This window comes from Triticum aestivum, chromosome 3B (assembly GCF_018294505.1).
Source record: "Triticum aestivum cultivar Chinese Spring chromosome 3B, IWGSC CS RefSeq v2.1, whole genome shotgun sequence".
Lineage (NCBI taxonomy): Eukaryota > Viridiplantae > Streptophyta > Magnoliopsida > Poales > Poaceae > Triticum > Triticum aestivum.
This window is the reverse complement of record NC_057801.1, coordinates 791,908,245-791,922,976: the sequence shown is the minus strand read 5'-3', so window position 1 is coordinate 791,922,976 and position 14,732 is coordinate 791,908,245.

Below are 14,732 nucleotides of genomic sequence, written 5' to 3'. Positions count from 1 at the left end.
AAAGCCAAAACAACGGCGCAGGCGCCGCTCTAAGTCCAGCCATAGTAAAAATAGCGATAACAGCGCTAGAAAAATCGACACCTCGGTCAACTCCAAAGCCAACAACGACCATACGGACCCAGCGATGGAGCAGGATGAGCCAGGTCACGCCGAACACAGCCCGAAGCAGACGCCCGATCACAGCGATCCCGAGGGCCAAACTCATCAACCTGCCTCCGGAGAAGAGTACAGTTCGGACGACGATGCATTCATCATCCCGGAAAAACGTTTGGAACGAGATAACCTACACCGAAGGCTTATGGCCACTGCGAGAAGCCTAAATAAGCAGAAGCAAAGGCTTAAAGCCGCGCAGGATACGCTCAACTGCAGATGGAATAAAGTGCTAGACACTGAAGAAAAATATGGCGATGATCGCCACACAAAGAGCTACCCAAAGAGCAAGCTGCTGCCCGAATTCGACAATGAGGCCATTCTGCCGAAGAACAATACGGCCAATCGGCCGAACCAACCACTTCATGACCGCGATAGAGCAGCTACTGACGCTGCACACGACTTACGTGAGCTCCTGGACAAAAAGGTCGGCGCAACCAGGTCCATCTATGGATCTAGAGGACATGCTCCGGCGCAGGATTACAGTCACCAAGACGATCATGCTGATCAAATACCAGTTCGGAATCAACATCGGACACAACAACAGTCGACAGCATGCCACGACATGTCCAAATATAGAGGGGCTATGCACCCTCTGTGGTTCACCGAGGAGGTGCTGGATCACAAATTTCCACAGGGATTCAAACCCGTGAACATAGAGGCATATGACAAAACGACAGACCCTGGGGTCTGGATCGAGGATTTTATCCTTCATATACACATGGCTCGTGCGGATGACCTCCACGCCATCAAATACCTTCCCCTCAAGTTGAAAGGGCTAGCTCGGCATTGGTTAAAAAGCCTCCCCGAAAATTCAATCGGAAGTTCGGAGGAACTTGAGGACGCTTTCAGGGCCAATTTTCAAGGGACCTATATCCAACCTCCAGACACAGACGATTTAAGTCACATAATACAACAGCCCGGAGAGTCAGACTGTAAGCTTTGGAACAAATTTCTCACTAAAAAGAATCAAATTGTTGATTGTCCGGATGCCGGAGCCCTAGCGGCCTTCAAGCACAGTATCCAAGACGAGTGGCTCGCCAGACACCTCGGCCAAGAAAAGCCAAGGACAATGGCGGCCTTAACAAGCCTTATGACCCGCTTCTGCACAGGTGAGGACAGCTGGTTGGCCCGTAGAGGCACGAGTGACCCGGGCACATCCGAAATTAGGGATGGCAACGGGAAGCCACGGCGCAATAAAAACAAATGTCGAAACAAGGAAGAAAGTTCGGACAACACGGCGGTCAACGCCGGATTCAGGGGCTCTCCACCCGGTCAATGAAAGAAGCCATTCAAAGGCGGCAAAGAGGGACCGTCCGGCCTCAACAAAGTCCTGGACAGATTGTGCCAAATTCATGGCACCCCCGAAAAACCTGCGAATCACACTCACAGAGAATGCTGGTTCTTCAAGCAGGCCGGCAAATTAAATGCCAAACACAAGGGAAGAGAAACACCAAGTGAAGACAAGGATGAGCCTCGCCAGCCGAACACTCGGGGACAAAAAAAATTCCCACCTGAAGTAAAAACAGTAAACATGATCTACGCGACTCACATACCAAAGAGAAGGCACAAACGTGCGCTCAGATACATATACGTTGTAGAGCCCGTCGCCCCCAAACTCAACCCCTGGTCAGCCTGCCCGATCACTTTTGATCACAGGGACCACCCGACTAGTATCTGGCACGGAGGATCGGCTGCACTGGTGCTCGACCCAATAATCGATGGATACCATCTCACTCGTGTCCTCATGGACGGCGGCAGTAGTCTCAATCTAATATATCATGACACTGTCCGTGAGATGGGGATAGACCCATCCAGAATCAGCCAAAGTAATACCACCTTTAAAGGAGTGATATCAGGCATTGAGGCCCGCTGCAGGGGCTCCCTCGTATTAGAGGTGACATTAGGTTCTCCCGACAACTTCAGAAGCGAAGAATTACTCTTCAACATCGCTCCCTTCCGAAGCGGTTACCATGCATTACTCGGAAGAACGGCCTTCGCTCGCTTCAACGCAGTACCGCACTACACCTACCTTAAACTCAAGATGCCCGGTCCACGTGGCGTCATCACTATTAGGGGAAACACAGAGCTTTCCTTATGTGTGGAAGAGTATGTGGCGGCTCTAGCAGCCGGACTCTAAGCGGCCTCTCCTACCAGAATGCATGATCGGTCGTTAAGACCACGGACACGGTTAGACGAGTCCAGCGCACCATCGTCGGTAACAGCCCAGATAAACCCGAGCTGGGTGCTATACATGTACCCCCATAGAGGGCATCAGGGGCTGCAAACATGTAATAAAGCCCACGATTTGGCTTGACCTTATTAACATGCCAATGTCTCACATTTCTACTATCCATTGATAATAACCAACTTTTCGCACGCTTACATCATACTCTTTTACATGAGTTTTCCTTTTTACAGACACCATTTGTGCGACACCCTTCCAGGACACGGCAAAACGGAGACAAAGGCGCAGACGTGCAGCAGGGCCCCGCTCAAAGGTTTCTCTTTAGATTAAGCCCCTGTGTAAACCTTCTTTATTGTCTCTTGTTGCTTGACATCCCATGGGTATTCAATACACCCACAGGGGATACTGGCGTTATTGACATTTCGCCACGACAGATTAATGCACGTACCTAGAAATACAGGGTTCATAATCAAGGGCGATACTCTGCCCAGTATATGTTATAAAGTCTGAATACCTTCAGGAGTGTTCGGCGTCACGAGTTTGGCCTTATATGCATCAGCTCCGAATCATGTCTTTGGTCAAATGTTGGGTTTGCCCGACTCCTGGGTTTGCTGCCTTATGTTCCGTTCTATCGGCTAAGGCGGCCAAAGGAGAACTACTCCGATTGTGCCCTGGTTCGGATGAGCACCTCAGTAGAGAAAGCCGAAAACTGACTATCATGATACAACGAGAGACTGGTCAACCACTCGAGGACTCATCGGAATCTTCGGGATTCCTCCGCATTAATGAAGGACCGTTTCCCGGTAATGTACATACACGCCCGTATCTGGATGCACTTGAAGGTACCAGGGGCTACATAGTACCCACCGTCAAACTCCTATGGCTAAGTGAAAGTGTTATAGCTATATAGTCTGGTTGCCTAGTTCGACGTGCGATCACCTCCTTAATGGACCAAGACGTTGGGTCAAGTGTGATTACGCACATTTTTGTGAACACCCCCGCATTATATGCGTGGGGGATGAAGCCAACGACTGCTAACTTTCATGTTATATATATACATCAAACGGCCGCACAGGAGGCACTATAACACGCTCGGGCGAAAATATAAATATAGCCTCTATAATTAAAGTAGAATTGTTTTTACAATCGAACGACTTGTCACTCGAACATGACACTCTTCGAGCACTGAGCCTCTATTAAACGGGCACCTTCTGTGACCTGCTCAAAATAGTGCTCGGCTGGGTCCTGGCATCCTGCCGGATTCTGGGTTGCAATGATGGTGGCCACCATATCCGCCCAATATGTTTTAACACGGGCAAGAGCCATCCGCGCACCCTCTATGCACGCCGACCTCTTCATGGCATCGATTCACGATACGGCGCCAAGGAATTGTTGCACTAAACCAAAATAACTGCCCGGCCTTGGTCCCTGCGGCCATAGATGGTCTATTACAGACCTCATTGCAAGACCGGACAACCTATGGAGCTCGGCCATAGCGGCCATCCTCTCACTCAATGGCTGCGGGCACGCTGGAGCACTGAATTGCGACCAGAATAGCTTTTCTACTTCATTATCATTTTGATCCTTGAAGAACTTGGTCGCATCAGCCGTACTTTTTGCCAGATCCGCATACGCGTCTGCAGCACTCCAAAGCTGATCCAGAGGAGCGTACTTTGGATCTAAGAACTTTATCCGCAATAAATAGGGGCTTCCAGCCGCGATTTCTCCGGCCTGTCGAAGCTCCTCCCGCGCAGCTCTAATTTTAGAACGCGTTTCCTTGGCCGCATCAAGGGCCTTCTTCAGGTAGCCGACTTCGCCTAGTTCTCCTTTTCAAGGAGCTCATACCGGCCGTCGGCGTCTCTCAGCTCCACAGCCATCTCGGCTATTTTATCTTCGCCTCGGCGATGAGCAGCCTGTTCGGCTCTCAAATCTTCGGCCACCTTTAGGGCAGCCGCATTGCTAGCCCGGGCTTGTTCCTTGGCTAGGGCAAGTTCCGCCCTCAGGGCCTCCACGGCAGCAGCTCCGCTTGCAGCCAAAGCATATCACATTAACATTATGCTCCTCTTAATATTTCCTAAAACAAATAAGGAAAAAAGAGCACATACTCTGTGACTCGTCAAGCCGCTCGTTTACAAGCGTGATGTCAGCGTCCACTACATCAATCTGTCGCCTTAGTTCGGTGAATTCAGCGGTCCGGTCTACCGCTGGACCCTTAGCCACCTGCGCATGAATACAGTGCGATCATTACTTGGGAGTGTGATCCTCCGTTTGCCGCCTAGGGCTGGCAACCAGAGTCTCAGGGGCTACTATCTATACGGAGCACACCTAGCGCGTGCGGTACAACCGAAAAATTACGTATTTCATTATGTACCTCAAAGCCTTTGAGCAGGCTCGTAAAAGCTTCATTCAACCCGCTTGTGGCGGATGAAATCGTCTCAAACACCATACCCATTAACGTACGGTAATCCTCCGAGAGAGCAGCTTGCTCCAGAAGGCCTGTCAATGTGTCCGGCCGGTCGCCGAACTGTACCGGACCCTTCTTATTGCCCCCCATGGGAGCCAAACACTCCGGGCTCAGGGCGGCTGAAGTGTTAGCTTCTGGCCTGGGCGAATCTGGACTCCTCCGCGATGACACCTCAGGGTCGCCCACCCCATGGGGCGGAGAGGCAGGTGGGGTTTCACTCTCCATCATCTTCGAAAGAAGAACCCCCGAAGACGAACTCTGTCGAGAAGAGCTACTAGCCGGACTGCAAAGGATGGATCCTGGTTATTGTTCTCGGAGGAGGAAGCAGTAGCTTTGTATTTACGATTAACTTACAGCTCGGTGGAGTGCTGGCCCGTTTGCGGGCATGGCACGCTGAGGACGCCCTCCAGGGCAGGGCCCCCTGGTGAAGTTTTCTTCCCTTGTCTAGACACCCGCGTTTCCAAGTCTTCGGAGGCGGCCCTCTTCTTCCAGCGGAAGGAGGAAACCTTAGATTCCCCTCCCTGACTATCCTCCTTTGTGGAGACAGTGAGTCCCCCGGTTTGGATGTACAATGTGTGAAGCTCGGCTTCTCTATTCTTCCCTTCGTCTTTCCTCGAGGGCACTTGACTTAACACACGTCTAAGCATCCTGGCTATTGCAGGACTAGGCGAGCCTTCGGGAAGTGGGGCCGGACACCTGATTCTCTCCGCCTTGCTGAGCCAATCCTGGCCGCAGACAGTTTTCAGAATAATGTTGTGATAAATATAAATGAAGTGCTCGGTTTCAGGGTTACTTACTTGGGTATCTGGGCGGTTGCAGCTCAGGCCCGCATCCTCTGTGGTATCAGGACACTTTACTCGTGGTCCGAAGAACAACCTATACATCCCTTCGAGCGTCATGCCGAAGAAGTGCTGAATAGTTCGCGGACCCTCTGGGTTGAACTCCCACATACGGAGAGGCCGACGTTTGCACTGCAGGATCCGTCGAACTAGCATTACCTGAATTATCCTGACAAGACCGATGTCCCTCTCAAGGAGCTCCCGAATACGGCTCTACAATGTCAGTACGTCATTAGAAGGCCCCCAGTCCAGTCCCACGTTAGCCCACGACGCCAGCTGAGGCAGAGGGCCCGAGCGGAAGTCGGGGGCAGCCGCCCACTTTGTGCCTCGGGGAGCCGTGACGTAGAACCACCTCCGCTGCCATAGATCGGACACATTCGAGAAGAAACCCTCTAGCCATGGGGCATCGGCGTTTCTACTTATTGCAGCGCCTCCGCACTCCATGTGTCGCCCCTCGATCACCTTCGGCTTTACATTGAAGGTCTTGAACCATAAGCCGAAGTGTGGGGTGATGTGGAGGAAGGCTTCGCACACGACGATAAACGACGAGATGTGAAGGATGGAGTCCGGAGCTAGATCGTGAAAATCTAGCCCGTAATAGAACATGAGCCCTCTCACAAAGGGATCGAGGGTGAAGCCTAAGCCTTGGAGGAAGTGAGAAACAAATACAATGCTCTCGTTGGGCTCGGGAGTGGGGATGACCTTCCCTGGGGCAGGAAGCCTGTGCTTGATGTCGGCGGTCAGATATCTGACCTCCCTAAGCATCGCAATGTCCTCCTCTGTGACAGAGGAGGTCATCCACCGGCCTTGAAGGTTGGATCCAGACATGATTGAAGACCCGAAGTGCCTAAGCTTGAGCTTCTGGTGTTAGAACTCGAGATGCGGAAAGGCGCAAGCGTGGTAAGAGAGAGGGATAGGCCTCAGCCCCTCTATAAAGGGGGTGAATATCAAGCGTCCTCAGCGTAACTGTTTTGGGACTTGCCTAAAAACACAGAGTCATGCCAACAGGCGTAGTTGGGTTGCCCGCACCCGTATTGATGAGAATCCCGCAATAAGGGGGACACGATCTCTGCTTTGACGAGGCGTGCCAATAATACCACCTTGCAGTACGTCTCGTGGCAGGCTGAAAAAGAAAACGGTTCGTATTAAGCCAAGCCGCGGCGTAAGGGCACGCCATGAAAAATTGTCAGCGGATTAGACTTGTAAAGTATTGTGCTCTCTACGGTGGTGTGTGGAAATTATTTTGCAGAGCCTGACACATTCCTTGTGCTCGGAATCTACCTTGGAGTATTCGAAGATGGAACCCGCCTTGCAATGCCGAAGACAATCAGCGCGCCGGACTCATCGTCATTGAAGCCTGGTTCAGGGGCTACTGAGAGAGTCCTGGATTAGGGGGTATCTGGACAGCCGGACTATATACTTTGGCCGGACTGTTGGACTATGAAGATACATAGATTCAAGACTTCGTCCCGTGTCTGGATGGGACTCTCCTTTGCGTGGAAGGCAAGCTTGGCGATTCGGATGTTAGATCTCCTTCTTTGTAACCGACTCTGTGTAATCCTAGCCTCCTCCGGTGTCTATATAAACCGGAGGGTTTAGTCCGTAGGACAAGAACAATCATAATCATAGGCTAGCTCCTAGGGTTTAGCCTCTATGATCTCATGGTAGATCAACTCTTGTAATACTAATATCATCAAGATCAATCAAGCAGGAAGTAGGGTATTACCTCCATCGAGAGGGCCCGAACCTGGGTAAAACATTGTGTCCCCTGCCTCCTGTTACCATTAGCCTTAGACGCACAGTTCGGGACCCCCTAACCCGAGATCCGCCGGTTCTGACACCGACACCCCCCTCCCAACAATGCTCACTGTTCATCAAGGGAAGGAGGCAGCAGGGTTCAATCGGCTTCAGTTAGCAGCAGTAGCGAAGGAATCACTCAGGTTGAGTAACATAGCTAGTGCAATCGCTCGGGTTCAGTTAGAGCCCAACGCCTCTCTTGGGTTTAGTTAGAGCCCAACGCCTCGCACACACGCGCGTATGTGTACAAGAGAAACGCGCATCACTCGGCCCCCGGCCACCCACCGTAACCGGGAATTCCCTGAAATTTTCCTCACCCTTGCTTCTACCATGGTTTTTCCGTCATGGACGGCCCAAAGAATGTCATGTAGCTGCGTCTCCGGCCCGCCCAAGACGAAAAGCCCATTTTCTGTCATGATTTTATGTCATAGAAGTAGGAGCCCACCACATCTATGATGATACCGGGTTTTGTCACAGTTATCGTCATAAGTATGACAAAAAAGTTTTTCGTTCGGCCCAAAATGTCACGGATGTGTCTTTTTTTGTAGTGTAATCAAGGGATTCAAACCCGTGAAGTAGACACTACGGCGATTCATCAAACCCAAGCATGAAGCCATGGGAGAAGAGCTAGCCAAATTGCTAGAGGCTGTGTTCATTAGGGAATTAAACATCTGGATTGGTTAGCCAACTTGGTCATGGTACCAAAGAAGGACAAATCCTGCCGCCTATGTGGTGGTTTCAAAGACCTCAACAAGGCTTGCCCTAAGGATCCCTTCCCATTTCCTCGCATTGACCAAATCATTGACGCAATGGCAGGGCATGATTCTTTATGTTTCCTCGACACCTATTCCGGATACCATCAGATTAAGCTGAAGGAATTGGACCAGGCCGCAACCGCGTTCATCACCCCTTACGGTCCCTTCTGCTTCAACACTATGCCCTTTGGGCTCAAAAACGTTGGGGCTACTTACCAGCGTATGATTCAAACTTGCTTGGAAAAACAAATCATAAAACAGTCAAAGCATACGTGGACGACGTGGTCATCAAGACAAAACACGTCGAAACACTGGTGGACGATCTCTGCCTCACCTTCGACAACCTCCGGACATACGACATACGACTCAATCCAGAAAAGTGTGTCTTCGGAGTACCAGCCGGAAAGTTGCTAGGGTTCATTGCTTCCCATAGAGGAATTGAAGCGAACCTAGCCAAGATCCAAGCTTTGTCACAATTGGCCATATGAACAGACCAAAAACAAGTCCAGAAACTAGCTAGGTGCGTCGCGGCCTTAAGCCATTTTATCTCCAAATTGAGAGAAAAAGCATTACCACTCTACAAGCTATTACGATGCACTGACAACTTCAAATGGACGGACGCTGCCACAGCCGGATTGGAAGAAATTAAAGCCCTTCTCGCAAGCAACCCAATCCTGGCTGCACCACGTGTTGGAGAGCCTATGTTATTATATATTTAGGGAACTAACCAAATAGTTAGTGCGGTGCTCATCGTCGAACGAGGGGAAGAGGGACATAAATTCCCCACCCAAAAACCAGTCTATTATGTATAGGAGGTCCTTACACCTTGCAAATCCCAATACCCGCACTATCACAAGATAGCCTACACAGTCTTCATGGCATCCCGTAAACTCCAACACTACTTTCAAGAGTGTTCGATCACAGTGGCATCTGAAGTACCACTTAATGACATTATCAATAACAGGGACGCCATTGGCCACATAGCCAAATGGGCCATTGATCTTTTACCGTTCGAAATAGTATACAAGCCACGTCGGGCTAATAAATCCCAGGTGTTGCCCGACTTTGTCGCTGAATGGACGGAAGTCGAACTCCCTAAAGAGTATAGCTCATCCTCCAATTGGATCATGTACTTTGACGGCTCTAAAATGCTGTCCGAACTAGGGGCTAGCGTCATCCTAACATCCCCTACTAGGGATACAGTCCTCTATGTACTACAAATTATGTATACGAATTCCAACAATGCAGCCAAATATGAGGCGCTGCTACATGGTCTTCGCATGGCTGTCTCCATGGGTATACAACGCGTGGAAGTGTGTGGTGATTCCAACCTCGCAATATCCTGGGTGAATGGAGAGTTCGACCCAAAGGACCCAAAAATGGCGGCATATCGAAATGCCATATTGAAAATATCAGCTCAGTTCAAAGGACTTGAGTTTCATCATGTCGCTCACTGGAGTAATCAGGCAGCCGACATCCTAGCTCGTATGGGCGCTAAGCGCGACCCTGTGCCACCTAACACTTTTGTGGAAAGGCTATTTAAGCCATCCGTAGTATGGCAGAGTGAGAGCGGAGAAAGCAATACGAACCTGATCACACCCCCAGCTGCCGAACACAATGCAAACACTATCGGGGGTCCGTATATCGAGATAACACCTTCTTATCATGAGATCATGGCGGTTATTGCTCCTTGGACTAAACCGTTCCTGGCCTACCTTAACAGGCAAGAGCTTCTCGATGATCAAAATGAAGCTCGGTGCATAGTTCGGCGCTCTAATGCCTTCAAAGTGCATGAGGGTGAACTGTACAAAAGAAGTACTACCAGAGTCCTTCAAAGTTGTATCTCCGAAGAGGAGGGAAGGCAACTCTTGGTAGAAATACACGCTGGCCTCGGTGGTCTACACGGTGCAGCTCGAGCCCTCGTAGGCAAGGCATTAAGGACAAGTTTTTTCTGGCCTACGGCTCGAGCAGATGCTCAAACCCTTGTCCAACGTTGTGTGGGCTGTCAGCTCTTCGCTAATCAAAGCCACATGCCTCCCACCACATTAACAACAATCCCCATTACTTGGCACTTTGTGGTCTGGGGGCTTGATATGGTTGGACCCCTTAAAGGGGGAAGCCACAAAAAGAAATACTTGCTGGTAATGGTAGATAAATTTACTAAGTGGATAGAGGCCAAACCTGTAAAAACAGCTAAGGCCGGGCTAGTGATTGACTTTATATCTGACGTAGTCCACCGTTACGGTGTACCGCACAGTATCATCATTGATAATGGCTCCAACTTCACAGCTGATGAGGTGAAAAATTGGTGCGCTAAGTTGGGCATTAAACTCGACTACGCATCTGTATACCACCCTCAAACAAACGGCCAAGTCGACAGGGCCAATGGTTTGATCTTGAGTGGTAAGGCCAGACTAGTGCGCTCTTTATGAGAATCATACAAGCACTGGGTTGAGGAACTCAATTCCGTACTCTGGGGACTCCGGACCACGCCCAATTGAACGACCGGATACACACCCTTCTTTATGGTGTACGGTGCAGAGGTCGTATTGCCCTGGGACATTATTCATGACTCACCTAGAGTGCGCATGTACGAAGAGAGAGAAGACAAACTAGATCGGCATGATGACCTAGACGGACTCGAAGAGGAGCGCGATGTTGCTAAAGCCCGTTCCGCATTTTATCAACAGCAAGCCAGGCGTTACCAAAGCAGAGAAGTGCGGGCTAAGACATACAATGTCAGAGAACTTGTTTTACGCCTCCTCAAAAATAAAAAGGACAAGCTCAAACCCAAATGGGAGGGCCCCTTTGTCATAGATGAAGTCCTTACTGGAGGAGCCTATCGCCTTGGCAATGCAGCAGATAATCGCCTTGAGCCGAACCCATGGAACGCTTGTCACATCCCTAGCTTCTGGTAATGCTCTAGGCTAGCTTCATGTGTGCATCATGTTTAAATTTCATTTAAATTTGAAATGAGGATTGGTGGAACCCTCAGAATCATTTTGAAAATGACCCAAATAAAAAAAAATCCCCAAAAGGGTCCAAGAAAATGCTCATGTTGCCCTCTGAAAATATTGGACAGAGATAAAAATCAAAACAATATTTTTAGGAGCTCATGGACATTTATTTTGGCCATTTGGATTAATTCGATAAATATTTGCATTGGAAAGATATTTCTATATATATGAAATATGGTCCAAAAATTATGCCAATTATAAAAGAGCTCTGGAATAATACCATTAGCCCCTACAAAAAATTGGCATAATAAAATTAAATGATTTAATATATTTATTAAATCAAACAAATGTCAGAAAAATAGAAAACAGAAGTAAAATAGGAAAAATAGAGAGAGGGAGGGAAACATTACCTGCAGCCCACCTGGGCCATTTACCTGTAGCCGGCCCAGCTCCTCCCGCTGGCCCAGCCCACCTCCTCCCTCCCCCTTGTCTTCTTCCTCCCCTCGCACCGAAGCAGCTCGGTGGCGAGCGCCGATGCCGCCTCGGCCACCTCCTGCTTCCACCGAGGCGTTCCCGAGCCTCCCTCGCGACGCCACGGAGACGCCCTCGCCCCCTGCACCTCCCCTCTCTTCCCCTGGACCCCGTTCTCTCCTCTGTTTTCCTCCCTGCACGCGCCCGAGCGGAGCTCGTCGTCGCCGACGCCGTTCGCCGTAGCCACCGTGCTCCTCGCTGCCACCCGAAGTACCCAGGGGATCCGCCTCGACCACTTCTTCCTCCTCGCCAAGAAGCGCACCGCAGGAGCCCCTGCAACGTCGCCACCGCCGGCTTCTTCAACCTCGGGACCGCCGGCCATCTTCGTCAAATTCGTCGGCTCGGGTGCCTCCCCGAGCTCCCCGAGGCCACCGTCGCAACCCCTGTGAGCTACTCTTCCATTCCCCCTCCTCCTCGCGCTCGTTCCCATACCCTAGCCGCCTTTCCGCCGGACCCGAGAGCTCGCCGCCGCCGTGCCTCGTCACCACCGTGGCTGGAGCCGTTGCAGCTCGAAGCCGAGCACACCACCGCACTCAACACATCTCCAGGAGCCCGTAGCCGCCACTAGCTTCCCCTCCCGTGCCCCCGAACGCCAACCCCGACCTCGCCCGAGCTCCGGCCGCCGCAAAAGAGCTCGCCGCCGGCAGCTCCGGCCACCCCAGCCTCCGCCACCGCCACCGTTGGATGCGCCACTCCACCCTCTCCCCGTAGCTGCTCCCTGCGCGCCAAAAGAGCCCCTGTAGTTGGTTTCCGACGCGCACCACCGCGTCTGGCCTCGCCGGCGTCAAGCCGCCGGTGGGTCTGACCACGTTGACCACGGCGGGACCCCCCCCCCCTTTCTGGGTCGATGACAGGTGGGGCCAGCCCCCCCTGTTAATTAGTTTAGTTATTTTATTTTAACTACCCCCTCTGCTGACACTGACAGGTGGGCCCCCGCCATCAGGTGATTAGCTTAAGCTAATCACCACCTAATCTAACCCCAGAGCCACTGACATGTGGGCCCTAGTGCCCTAATCCTTAATTAAACTAAAATAAACCCCCCCTGTTTAACCTGTGACGCTGACATATGGGTCCCACAGGTCAGGTTTGACCTGGAGGCGCCCTGTTGACCTGCTGACGTCAAGGTGATGTCATGCTGACGCATTAAATGATTTTCTGGATTTAAAATAAGTCAGAAAATTCCAGAAAATTGTTTAAACCTCAATAAATCATAGAAAATTAACCGTAACTCCAAATTAAATAATTTATATATGAAAAATTATCAGAAAAATTCAAGGAATCCATCTGTACCATTTTCATGCATGTTAGAACAACTTATCACTACTGTTTAGGGCAAATGAAGTGAATGGCATTTGAATAATCACATATGGAGTTTGAATTTGAATCTTGTATTCAAACCAACTTCATTTAATCCGTTGCTAGTTGCATTAGCCCAAAACACATTCATTTTGCCATGTCATGATCATGCATCATATTGTACATTGCATTGATTGTGTTCCCTTCTGTGTTGCCGGTAATTATCCCCTCTCGATAGACGTGATACCGATGATGTGATTGTTGACACTGATGAAGACTCAATGTTATCTTCAGAAGTGCCAGGCAAGCAAAACCCCCTTGTTCATTCCGATACAATCCTACTCTCTCGCTCCTGCTCTCTTTTACTGCATTAGGACAACACCGATTCATCTGTTACTTGCTGCGGTAGCTGAACCCCTTTATCCTTTGCATGACCTGTCATTGCCACAGTAAATAGATGAAACCCACAAGCATGAGTAGGAGTTGTTTGAGCCCTGTTGTGCCTACTCATTCATGCTTGTTTGTCATGCCTGCTACTGCTTAGAGTTGAGTCAGGTCTGATTCATCGAGGATGAATCAGAGGTGTGTGAACATGTCCTACTATGTGTGAGCTAAGTGTGTGAACACGATTTGGTAAAAGGTGTCGGTGAGAGGCCATGTAGGAGTACATGGTGGGTTGTCTCATTGAAGCCGTCCTTAGGAACTGAGTTCTGTGTTTGTGATCCATGATTCAGCTACTACCATACATTGGGCCCTGAAATATGACCCCGCTCGACTTCTCATTCACCCTCGTCCTCTGTCCAGGAGTTGCAAGTAGTTTCTGGTGTTTGTAGTATGCTGGAGGCCGTGGACAGCGCTGACCGTAGGGGTGGGCTGTGATGCGGTAGGCACGTGGCCGGGTAAACCGGGCGCCCGTTTGGTGTCACGGAACCCTGTTCACATCGTTTGGGGCTGTGAGCGAAACTCCGGCCGGATCTCCTCATGGATGGAACCCGAATAGGCGATAAACCTGGACTAGAGACTTGAGTGTTTAGGTAGGTCGTGGTCTACACCCACGTCGGCTTTCGCTTGAAGTCTGCCGAGCACATGTCGTGTGCAGACGCTAAGTGGTGGAAACATGTATGAAGAAGTACACCCCTGCAGGGTTAACATCATCTATTCGAATAGCCGTGTCCGCGGAAAAGGACTTCTGGATTACTTATATTAGTTCATAGACAAGTGAAAGTGGATACTTTAAAATGCGCAAGATAAGCGTGAGTGCTATGGATGGCGTTCTCGTAGGGAGACGGGAGCGGATCCATAGTGGTGTATTGATATGGTGAATATGTGGACTCGTGTGCGCCACCTCAAAAGAGTCGCTTGCAGTCGTAGTTTAGGATAGCCACCGAGTCAAAGCTGGCTTGCTGCAGTCAAACCCTACCATCCCCTTTGTTGATAATGATGCATATGTAGATAGTTCTGATGTAAGTCTTGCTGGGTACATTTGTACTCACGTTTGCCTATTTTATGTTTTTGCAGAGAGACTTCGGTCTCGCTAGTAGTTTCACGTGGACTTCGACGTTTAGCTTGATACCTCAGCTACGATCTTGTGCCCTCGGCAGGATCTGGTAGATAGTCAGGCTTCTCAGCCTTTTTCATTTATAGATGTCTGTACTCAGACATGATAGCTTCCGCTTGTGCTTTGACTTGTATGCTCTGATTGTTGGGTCATGAGACCCATGTTTGTAATATCTCGCTCCTCGGAGCCTATTGATT